We start from the raw sequence: 10,326 nt of genomic DNA on the forward strand, positions 1-10,326 counted from the left end.
TTCTGGTGTGAAACTTCCTGTTCCCAGCTCCATCAGAGAGCCTGTCTGGGGCTGAGGTTGCCAGAGAGATTTCAGAAGACACAGTTTGTTCCTTGTTCTTGGCTGGGGGGTACACAAGGACTTGAAAGGATGTAGAGGGTGCTGAGTGCTAGGATTACAATGGGGATGGGGGTATGGCAACAGAAAGACGTGGGAGCTAGCAGTGCACCCCGCCCTTGCCTGTGCCCTGGTGGACAGCTGAGCTGTGGCTCAGGCGTGGGCCAGTATCTTCCTGTCCCTGCCAAGGGTGAGGCCAGAGTTGGCCTGAGGCTAATGTTTTGGTGGGTGGGATTAGATCAGGGTGCTGAGGCCAGTGGGTTCCCTGAGGTCCCTTCCAGTGAAAGCACTGAAGTGGCTTATGGCCCTATGCCGGGGACCTTGGCCCCAGCTGCTGACCTCCAGGATGGGGAGGGAGCTACCTGCCCCAGAAGAGTCATTCAGGCAGCAGTAGAGCAAGCCAGCGGCTCCCTGCCTGCACCCAGCGCAGGGGAATCCCAGAGGGGTCAGATGCCCCTGGAGGGAAAGGGGACAGCACTGCTCTTTCTCCCTCCCCAGCACGGGTCTTCCCACAGTTCCCTCTCAGCCAGCTGGCTGCATAATTTGCAGAGCCCAGTGCAAAATGAAGTCACAGGACCCTGGCTCTAAAACAGTATTAAGAATTTAAAAAAAAAAAAAGTGGCCGGGCGCGGTGGCTCACACCTGTAATCCCAGCACTTTGGGAGGCCAAGGCAGGTGGATCACCTGAGGTCAGGAGTTTGAGACCAGCCTGACTAACACAGTGAAACCCCATCTCTACTAAAACTACAAAAATTAGCTGGGCGTGTTGGCATGTACCTAATAATCCCAGCTACTCAGAGGCTGAGGCAGGAGAATCACTTGAACCCGAGAGGTGGAGGTTTCAGTGAACTGAAATCGTGGCATTGCACTTCAGCCTGGGCAACAAGAGTGAAACTCTGTCTCAAAAAAAAAAAAAACAATTTTAAGGCTAGGCGCGATGGTTTACATCTATAATCCCAGCACTTTGGAAGGTCCAGGTGGGTGGATCACAAGGTCAGGAGTTTGAGACCAGCCTGGCCAACATGGTGAAACCCCATCTCTACTAAAAATATAATAATTAGCTGGACATGGTGGTGTGTACCTGTAGTTCCAGGTACTCAGGAAGCTGAGGCAGGAGAATCACTTGAGCCCAGGAGGCGGAGATTGCAGTGAGCTGAGATTGCATCATTGTACTCCAGCCTGGACGACAGAGTGAAACTCCGTCTCAAAAAAAAAAAAAAGGAATTTTAAAGGCTGGGCTCATGCCTATAATCCCAACACTTTGGGAGGCTGAGGTTGGAGGATGGCTTGAGCCCAGGAATTTGGGGCCAGCCTGGGCAACATAGTGAGACACTGTCTCTACAAAAAATTTAAAAATTACCTCAGAGTGGTGGCACACACCTGTCTGGGGCCAAGGTTGCCAGAGATTGCCTTGGGGGGCCTGAGGTGGGAGGATCACTTGAACCCGAGAGGTGGAGGTTTCAGTGAACTGAAATCGTGGCATTGCACTCCAGCCTGGGCAACAACAGTGAAACTCTGTCTCAAAAAAAAAAAAAAAAGAATTTTAAGGCCAGGCCTTGAACCCGGGAGGTCAAGACTACAGTGAGCCATGATCCCCTCACTGCACTCCAGCCTTGGTGACAGAGCTAGACACTATCTCAAAAAAAATAAAAAATAAAAATTTAAGATTGCCATAGCAGAGCATTGAGCATTAAACCAAGTGCCCAGAGCTTCTGAGCAAGGCCTACCACTGTGATGCCAGCCCTGTGTGTCCCTCCTCACCCTCAGAAACCAGGTCCTGCTCTGGACTGCAGAGAGGAGATTGGGGCTACAGTTCAGCCTGGGAGAGGGCAGCCCAGGGACACCCAGAAAACAGAGAGAAAACAGGCGTACAGGGCAGAGGCCCAGAGGCTGCTATGGGTTCAGCTGAGGATCAGGCAGAGCACACCATGTATACTGAGGGCTGCCGGGAGCAGGATGGGTGCATTCTGAAGCAGAAAGGAGCTCCTCTTGGGGCTGGACCTGGGGGTGAAAGAAAGGGAGGAGGCTGGGAGGCAGGCAGGGTATGTTCTTAGGTCTTCTAGGTTCAGGAATGGTTCACAGCAACCTGAGGGATCAAAGGGCAGTTTTGAGGTGCACCTGCTGCTCACTCTGGCTCAAAAAAAAAAAATGGCCAGCTCATTCTGGCCAACTCCTCCAGAAACCCTTGGACACAAAGGTCACTCTGGAAAATCAGGCATTTAGTCTTGCTTCTTGGTAATGATAACAACTGACATTTTTATGGAGCATTTTATGGAGCACATTTCACATTCCTGGCACCCTGGTAAATAGTGTGTAGTCAATGACTTTAACTCAGGGTACAAATATGGTTACTTTAAAATTTTTTCTCATTGATTGCTCAAATACCTCGTGTACCATTATTGGCAGAAAAAAAATCAATACCACACTCTTGGAACCCACTCTCAAATTGTCCAAGAACCTCAGGGATTTCCCTCCAAAGAGAGGATTCTCTGGAAAGTCTGAGCAGTCGTCTGCAGTTGTTCCCACTCCCTCCACACAGTGGCGCTGTGGAACACTGGGCCTGCACAGTCCTGTGGCCTCTGAGGCTTGGCTACCTTCACTGCACAGGGGGCATGTGGAACCCATCCTTCCAAAACAAAGTTACCCTTCTCTCAGTCATCTTTACAAGTTCAACGATCTTTCCCCAAAGAGTAGCAGCATGCCAGGGGTGCTGGGTTCTGTGACTCTCAGTCAGCTACACAGTCTGCTGGGGGAACCCCAGAGACTCACTCAGGTTCTCTCTGGCCTAGTGAAGCAACTTTTTAAGACAGTGAATTTTAGTTAGTCCCGGGGTCTTAACTCTTTCCTCCTCAAAGGCCCTGGCTTTGCAAAATGGTTCCTGTTCCCTCCTCCCCAGCAACTGGCTCTGCATTCCAAGGGGCCTTGAAAAGGGGCAGCCTTTGTCAGGCCTCAAAAAGTCCAATTCTACTCTTCCCCCAGGGCAATGGGTGCCTACTCAGCCACATTTGCATAACTAAAGGAGACCACTCAAAGAATCCTACCCTTAACAAAGAAAGCCTGTTCCTAGGTGACTTATTCTGTGCACCTAAACTGAGAAGGAACAGGGAAAGCTTCTGGAATCCTGTTATATGCCATGTTCAAAGTAAGAAATGGAGGGCCCTAAGAGAGAGATCCCACGGCTACAGGGTGACAGGCATGATTTGAACTCTGTGCCCTGCACGCCTAACCCCCATACCCTACTGTCTCCCAAGAGCCTCCAGCCTCCCCTCTTTTCTCCTTAGCAGTAACTTAGTCATAAATCTGTGTTTGTTGTTTCTAAGGAGGAAAATGTTATGTCCAGTGAGTGATTGAAATTGTGGTGTTTGGGGAAGCCCAGTGTTATTAGGGCTGTAAGAAATAAATTTTTCCAGATAGTTATTGAAGCTATTGTGAAGAAAAACTTTTCTGTTCCAATGAAACACTATACATCATCTAAGGCACAGCCAGACCTGTCTGCTTCCAGCCCCATTCATGGTCTTTGAGCTATTTTGCACCTCTTTTTAAGTTGCAGGTACTGAGGGCTTTGCAGACTGTCTTGTCAGGTGAAGCTTCCATTGCCTTCTCTCCCCCCACCCCGACGCACCCCCACGGTGGAAAAACCAGTTTGCCTCCGTTTGCAACTCAATTCCTTCACTCCATATACATTTGTGCTTTTGGATGTCTCCTTTGAACCAGTCATAGCATCTGCCTTGTCCTTCTTATGAGTAAAATAAATCTTTAACACATGCTTGGTTTTTATTTCTGAACAAGGGTCACAAATTTACCTTTTTCTGAAAATTGTCTTACTAATTGCCTTTATGTAACTGAAAATGAACACAGATACATTATCAAACAGAATGCAATTTTTGCTTACATTTCTAAACAAAACTTGAATCTTGGAATAAATTGTGTACTCACTGTAGTAGTTCTTCCTAAGTGAACCAAAGCTTAGAGCTCAATCCTTATAGAGCCTTTTGCCCCCCGCCCCCCGGGCATTCGAGAAAATAGCTAGTCCAGATCGCAACCAGGCAGAATGAATCCGAACGAGTGAGTGGGTGGGGCATGAGCCCAGACACTTTTTATAGCTCCCAGGTGACTCGGCCGAGCACCGAAGCTGGGAACTACCGGCCCGGGCAGGGATTGACGGACCGTGCCGCGCAGCCGGTGACCTATCACAAATCACCTTGGCTTTGTTTTCCGAGCTCAGGCCGAATCCCACAGGAATGCGCGGAATCCCCGTCCTCATCCCCGGCGAAGCTGTCCCCGTCGGGCTCCACCTGCCCCCACTCCACACCCCACCGCACCCCACCGCTCCTCGTCACTGGGCAGCCAGGTGGGCGCGGGCGTTCCGGGGCGCGATGAGACCCAGAGCCCCTCGCAAAACCCGCCTGTGCTGAACAGGGGACAACCGCGCTCGGCCGTCGAGGGTGGAGCGAGCCTGGTGTGTGTGGTGGGGGTAGCATCCGCTGTATTTCGGGGCCTGCGGAGGAAGTGGGGATCTCGGCGCCAAGGGGTGCGCGCCTCAAGCGGCAGCATCTCCCCTCAGGACCGGCCGCGGGGCCGGGCGAGGCTTAGGGTACGAGGCGGCGCAGCCCCCCTTGCCCGCTGCTGGGCCCGGGGCGGGGCGGGGCGGGGCCCCACGAGGAGCAAGGGGCGGACCGGGCGGGAGGGCTGGGTGAGTCCCCGCCCGGGCGATCCCAGGGAGGGCAGGGAGCGCCCCCAGCTGCCCGCCGGGGGCATCGTGACGCTGAGGTGGATGGGGCCGCAAGATTTGAGCAGGTTGTGTGAAATCTGGACCTCCATTGCTTGTACCCCAAGGCATCTGTGTTATGCGGATTTATGCTGGAAAGCGCCCTACACGCTGTTCTGGCCCTGAGGTTCCAGGGGCTGCTCGTTCCCTTCTCTGACTCATCTGTGTAAGGAAGACGTTCCTCTAGGAGCCTTTCACCGAGCTCAGGCCTGAGGCTTAGGAGACCCGAAGGTGCGAGATCCAGACAGCCTCGGCAGCCTCGGAGGAATAAGGTGGCTTCCAGACCCCTCAGGGCCACTTTGGGGGCCCCTACCAGGGAAGGAGAAATGGTCATGTTTTACCGGCCAGGGAGGTGAGTGCAGCCCTGCAGGTCGTCAGAAATCACTGCTGTGGGCCCAGCCCATACTCCTGTGAGGTCACAACTGAGGCCTTGGAGAGCAGGATAAGAGTTTGCTGTTCTAATTGTTTAGTATCTAATCCCCTAGACAAATGATAACAATAATCAATTTTTCATAAAATCTTAATATAAAAGTTAACGTTGGTAAGGGTATATTTGGTTTCGAGTGATGTGAGATTCAGCTCAGGTGGACACAGTGGCTCACACCTGTAACCCCAGCACTTTGAGAGCCCTAGGTGGATGATCGCTTGAGCTCAGGAGTTTGAGACCAGCCTGGGCAACATGGTGAAACATTATCTCTACAAAAATGTACAAAAATTAGCCAGGCATGGTGACATGAGCACCAGCAGTTCCAGCCACTGAGGGTTGGGGCTCAGGGAGTTGTGATGGGAGGATTGCTTGATCTGGGAGGCTGAGGTTGCAGTGCCCATGCACTCCAGCCTGTGGTGACAGAATGAGACCTTGTCTCAAAAAAAGAAAAAGAAAAAAGAAATTCTGCTCCAATTGGTTGCAACCAGCAAGCTGATTTGTGGGCTCACAGAAGTGGAAGTCCAGGGATGTCTGCCTCAGGGCCTGGTCCAGACAGAAACTTAAAACCACCGCTCCCCACACTGGAGCTGCCTAGCTGGCAAGGGACAGGTTGACATTGCTCCAGGGTGGCCTGACTGCGAAAGCTGCATGTTAGCCACCACCCAGAGCACGTGCTAGGTAGGGTCTGGAGGACGGAGGCAACTCTGGAAGCAGCTGCCCGTCCACCAAGGCTGCCTGCAATTTGCTAAAACCACCTGCAATTTGCTAAGCACTGGTAGGAAGGCCAGGTTCAGCTCAGATAGCTCCCGCAGACCTGGTCAAATGTTTCTTGCTAGATTTTGTTTTAAGTACTTTTGTAACCAAGTGCCCCCATTTTTTCTGAACAACAGAATGAATTAGTTTTGTTTTTTCAATTATTTTATATTCTCTCCCCTTTCCTTCCTTCCTGTTTCCTACTCAGCCCTTCAGAAATGCAAATATAACCACTCACTACCCCCTAACTAGACATTCCCCTTCAGGACAAGTTCTGTTCTGTTCTTTTTTTTTTCTTTGAGATGGAGTTTCACTCTTGTTGCCCAGGCTGGAGTGCAATGGCATGATCTCAACTCACCGCAACCTCCACTTCCCGGGTTCAAGCAATTCCCTGCCTCAGCCTCCCAAGTAGCTGGGATTAGAGGCATGCACTACCATGCCTGGCTAATTTTGTATTTTTAGTAGAGAAAGGATTTCTCCATGTTAGTCAGGCTGGTCTTCAACTCCAGAGCTCAGGTGATCCGCCCGCCTTGGCCTCCCAAAGTGCTGGGATTACTGGTGTGAGCCACCATCGCCCAGCTCAGGGCAAATTCTATGTGCTCCAAGACAGATCTTTCCTTGAGAGCTGGCGGTGGATCTGCTGACAGTGGTTTTGCCGACCAAAGCATACCCGCCACGGAACTTTCACCTCCATGCGGTGGCCTTGGAACTTCCACTCTGCAAGCTGGAAGTGACTTGTGTCCTCCAGGAGGGCACGTCAAAAGCATGCCCACTTGGCCACTTTTACAACTTATTTCCGCCCAGGAAGGCACCAGCTCCACTATCTGGTAGATAAGGCACCAGGCACAGGGGAACCCCTGCCTTGCACACTTCCCTATCCCCCAACTTATAAAAGAGTCCCGGTGCTGCTCCAAAGGTGAGGCAGCACATTTAAAGGCAGGACACGTTGTGTCTCTTCCCAAAGCTGCCTTTGGAATACATTCACTCATTTGTACCCGACCTCGCTCTTGTTTATTGGACTCTACATGCGGTGAGCAACTCACCTGCTCTTCAGTTATGCTTTGGAGTCATGTTGTTTAGCACCTAGAAAATAGGCTGGGGGCCGTAACTCACGCCTGTAATCCAGCACTTTGGGAGCCTGAGGTGGGGGGATCACAAGGTCAGGAGATCGAGACCATCCTGGCCAACATGGTAAAACGCCGTCTCTTCTAAAAATACAAAAATAAGCTGGGCGTTGTGATGCATGCCTGCAATCCCAGCTACTCAGGAGGCTGACGCAGGAGAATCGCTTGAACCCGGGAGTTAGAGGTTGCAGTGAGCTGAGATCACACCACTGCACTCCAGCCCAGTGACAGAGCCAGACTCTGTCTCAAGTTAAAAAAAAAGGAAAAGAAAAGAAAATAGAGGGTGGGTCCAGGCACAGTGACTCATGCCTGTAATCCCAGCATTTTGGGAGACCCAGGAGGGTGGACCACTTGAGGTCAGGAGTTCAAGACCAGACTGGCCAACTTGGTGAAACCCCATCACTGCTAAAAATAGAAGAAATTAGTCCAGCCTGGTGGTGGTGGTGCATGCCTGTAAACCCAGTTTCTTGGGAGGCTGAGGCAGGAGAGTTACTTGAACCCGAGAGGCAGAGGTTGCGGTGAGCTGAGATCATGCCACTGCACTCCAGCCTGCACAAGAGAGGAAGACTCTAAGAAAAGAAAATAGAGGGTGGCTGACAAAATGTGCCTTCTCCAGTGAGGACGTATGAGCCACTGTAAGGCACAGGAAACCCAGCACCCCCAGAGATGTCCTGCCCTGTGCCCTGGAACCTATCTGTACACATGATGAGATGTCACTCCCATAATTAGCTTAGGTTACTTACAGGCACAATTGGCCTTAAAATAGGGAGATAATCTGGTTGGGCCTGATCTAACCCCACGAGATGTTAAAAGCAGAGAGCTTTCTCCCACTGGCGGCAGAAGGAGAAGTCAGAGAGTCTAGAAGCAGAATTCACATGCCATTGAAGTGACCTGAAGATGGAGGGACAAGGTGACAAGGAATGACAGCAGCCTCTAGAAGCTAACAGCAGTCCCTGGCTGGCAGCCTGCAAGGAAATGGGAACTTCACACTGAATTCTGCCAGTAATAGAAATGAACTTTGAGTACCAAGTGATGGGCATCTCTTGGGACAACTGGCACAAGTGCTGCAAGACCGGGGGCAAGAGAAATCCCTGCCAAAAGAAGTGGAAGTATGAGTTGGGGCGCCCAGCTGCGAACACCAAGATGGGCCCCACTGCATCCACACAGTCCACATGCGGGGTGGTAACAAGAAATACTGTGCCCTGAGGCTGGACGTGGGGAATTTCTCCTGGGGCTCAGAGTGTTGTACTCGAAAAAGAAGGGTCATCAATGTGGTCTACAGTGCGTCTAATAATGAGCTGGTCCGTACCCAGACCCTGGTGGAGAATTGCATGGTGCTCATTGACAGCACACCGTACCGGCGGTGGTACCAGCCCCACTATGTGCTGCTCCTGGGCCTCAAGAAGGGAGCCAAGCTGACCCCCGAGGAAGAAGAGATTTTACACAATGATCTAAAAAAATTCAGAAGAGAGGCCAGGTGTGGTAATCCCAGCACTTCGGGAGGCCGAGGCGGGTGGATCATGAGGTCAGGAATTTGAGATCAGCCTGGCCAACATAGTGAAACCCCATCTCTACTAAAAATGCAAAAATTAGCCTGGTTTAGTCCCAGCTACTTGGGAGGCTGAGGCAGAAGAATCGCTCGAACCCAGGAGGCGGAGGTTGCAGTGAGCCGAGACCGCCATTGCGCTCCAGCCTGAGAAGAAATACAAGGAAAGAAAAAAGAATGCAAAAATCGGCAGTCTCCTGGAAGGGCAGTTCCAGCAGGGCAAGCTTCTCGTGTGCATCGCTTCACGGCTGGGACAGGGTGGCCAAGTTAATAGCCACGCGCCAGAGGGCAAAGAGCTGGAGTTCTGTCTTAGGATAATCAAGGCCCGGAAAGGCAAACAAATTCTCTCTTTCTGTCTTCGCCCATTTCATAAAGGTGTGTTTACTGTTCTGTTCTCACACCAAAAAAATGAGCTTGGAAGAGGACCCTAAATTCCAGGAGAGGGCTGCAGCCAGCCGACACTGTGATTTCAGCCTGGACAGAGAGCATAGCCACTCGGTGCTGGTCTCCTGACCTATGGGATGATGGTGAAATAAATGGATGTTGTGTCGAAAAGAAAAAACCAAAACACCCAAAAAAAAAAAAATGTTGGCAATACAAAGAGATATTGCCGGAAACACAAATGTAGTGAGTCTTTAACATACAGTTTAACAACCTAGAAGAGATTTAACCCACCAGAATCAAAGACATCAGGCCAGGCACAGTGGCTCACGCCTGTAATCCCAGCACTTTGGGAAGCTGAGGCAGGTAGATCACTTGAGGCCAGGAGTTCAAGACCAGACTGACCAACATGGTGAAACCCCATCTCTATTGAAAATACAAAAGTTATCTGGGTGTGTTGGCATGTGCCTGTAATCCCAGCTACTTGGGAGGCTAAGGCAGAAGAGTCTCTTGAACCCTGGAGGCAGAGTTTGCTGTGAGCCGAGATTGCACCACTGCACTCCAGCTTGGCCTGGACACCAGAGCAAGACTCTTGTCTCAAAAACAAACAAACAGGCCAGGCATGGTAGCTCACACCTGTAATCCCAGCACTTTGGGAGGCCAAGGCTGGTGGATCACAAGGTCAAGAGATCAAGACCATCCTGGCCAACATGGTGAAACCCTGTCTCTACTGAAAAATACAAAAATTAGCTGGGTATGGTGGCACGCACCTGTAGTCCTAGATACTGGGGAGGCTGAGGCAAGAGAATTGCTCGAACCCAGGAGGCGGAGATTGCAGTGAGCTGAGATTGCGCCACTGCACTCCAGACTGGAGCTTGGCAGCAGAGCAAGACTCTGTCTCGAAAAAAAACAAACAAGGCCAGGCGCAGTGGCGCAAGCCTGTAATCCCAGCACTTTGGGAGGCCGAGGCGGGTGGATCATGAGGTCAAGAGATCAAGACCATCCTGGTCAACATGGTGAAACCCCGTCTCTACTAAAAATACAAAAAATTAGCTGGGCACAGTGGCGCATGCCTGTAATCCCAGCTACTCAGGAGGCTGAGGCAGGAGAATTGCCTGAACCCAGGAGGTGGAGGTTGCGGTGAGCCGAGATCGCGCCATTGCACTCCAGCCTGGGTAACAAGAGCGAAACTCTGTCTCAAAAAAGGAAAAAAAAAAAAAACCAAACAAAA

The 10,326-nt window shown here is 51.2% G+C and overlaps 1 pseudogene; it reads left to right on the forward strand.

Annotated features, from left to right (window-relative positions):
- The first annotated feature begins 6,410 nt into the window (after positions 1-6,410).
- On the forward strand, positions 6,411-10,009 carry LOC100394613 (small ribosomal subunit protein eS8-like; annotated as a pseudogene).
- The last annotated feature ends 317 nt before the right edge of the window (positions 10,010-10,326 follow it).

This window comes from Callithrix jacchus, chromosome 6, assembly GCF_049354715.1.
Source record: "Callithrix jacchus isolate 240 chromosome 6, calJac240_pri, whole genome shotgun sequence".
In the NCBI taxonomy this organism is placed as follows: Eukaryota; Metazoa; Chordata; class Mammalia; order Primates; family Cebidae; genus Callithrix; species Callithrix jacchus.